At 56.4% G+C, this 1,352-nt stretch overlaps 1 non-coding gene across 1 annotated transcript; it reads left to right on the top strand.

The window, feature by feature from the left end:
• Positions 1-466: 466 nt before the first annotated feature.
• Positions 467-657, top strand: LOC121661150. Its single transcript, XR_006014848.1, has one exon. It is a non-coding gene; the product is annotated as a U2 spliceosomal RNA (small nuclear RNA).
• The last annotated feature ends 695 nt before the right edge of the window (positions 658-1,352 follow it).

The raw sequence follows: 1,352 nt of genomic DNA, 5'->3' as shown, positions 1-1,352 counted from the left end.
CGGGATCGGAAATACCCCCGCCGGCAGCGCCTCCTGAGCCCCCAAAACCCCCGGGGGGAAGGAGGGACCCCCCAGTTCCCCCTGGACCAGTTCCCCCCATGCCCCAGAGCCGAGGAGTGGGGAGAATCGGAGGGCCCAACTCGAACTGGGGTATGAATATGCAAATATAGGATTCTTATTATGCTAATTAAACACGTGACCCAAAACCTCCTGCTCTGCTTGAATGAGGGGTGCGGTTATGCAAATTAGATCTATGGGAGGAAAGAAGGGCATCATGGGAGTCTTTTTCACGGGGGGTTTCGGGGTTCAGGGGATGGAATCGTTGGAATAGCGAGCGGAAGGTACCAGAAAAGATGGGGAAAGAGCCGAGGGTGGTGTCGGGGAGGCTGCATTGGCGCCGCGGGCCTGACCGTGAGGTCGAGGAGGCGCGTACGGGGTTGGGATCTGCGTACAGAGGGTAGCTGGTATCGCTTCTCGGCCTTTTGGCTAAGATCAAGTGTAGTATCTGTTCTTATCAGTTTAATATCTGATACGTCCTCGATGAGAGGACTTCATATTAAACGGATTTTTGGGCTCGGGAGTTGGACCCGGAGCTTGCTCCCTCCGCTCCGCGCATCGTCCTGGTATTGCAGTGCCTCCGGGAACGGTGCACCCCTCGCGGGGACCTTTTATTGGTAAAAAATAGAGTAGTAAACTTTACAAAGCCGAGTTCTGCGGCCCCGGTGTCGTGACAACGCGGTATCCGGCCGGTTTCGTGTCGCGATGGTCCCGCTGCTCTCGCTGAGGCGGCGGCGCTCGGAGGCTTCAGCTCCTTATCTCACCTTCCCTCACAGCGCGCCGCAAAATGGCGGCGTCTTCCCCGTGCTCCCGCGCCTCTTTTGGGGTCAGACTGCCTCATTTCGGCACTTTCTTGGTGAATTCGGAGTTTTATCAGGATAGTAAGAAATGTTAATAATGTTAAGGGCAATCTGTAAGGGGATTGAGAAGGTTTTATTAAATAAATCCGTGACGGGAGTGGGGAGGAGCGAGGGGGGAGCCACGCAGGTTTCCTGAGGGAAACGCGGCCCAGTCTCCGCCTCAGCGCTTTTTCCGCGCCCGCGCCCAATATCGAACTGAACAAATCTTATTTATTTTCTATATTTTACACCTTTTTTTACCCGTTTTTCCTTCCTTTCCCACCAGCGGCTCCGCGCTCTCCCCCCTCAGCCACCGAAACAAAATGGCGGCGGCGCGGCGGGCGGGAAACCGCGAGTGAGGCGAGCCCCCCCTTGGCCCTCCCAACCAATGGCAGCGCGGCTTTTCGCCGTCGCTGGGCAGAACAGCGCGATCCGAACCAATCAGAAAATCCGAGC

The sequence above is a fragment of the Corvus kubaryi genome, unplaced genomic scaffold, assembly GCF_017639235.1.
Source record: "Corvus kubaryi isolate FWS band 111438036 unplaced genomic scaffold, C.kubaryi_AGA036_p1.0 37070, whole genome shotgun sequence".
Classification (NCBI taxonomy): domain Eukaryota; kingdom Metazoa; phylum Chordata; class Aves; order Passeriformes; family Corvidae; genus Corvus; species Corvus kubaryi.
The sequence above is the reverse complement of the archived record's forward strand: the minus strand, read 5'-3'. Positions and strand labels throughout refer to the sequence as shown.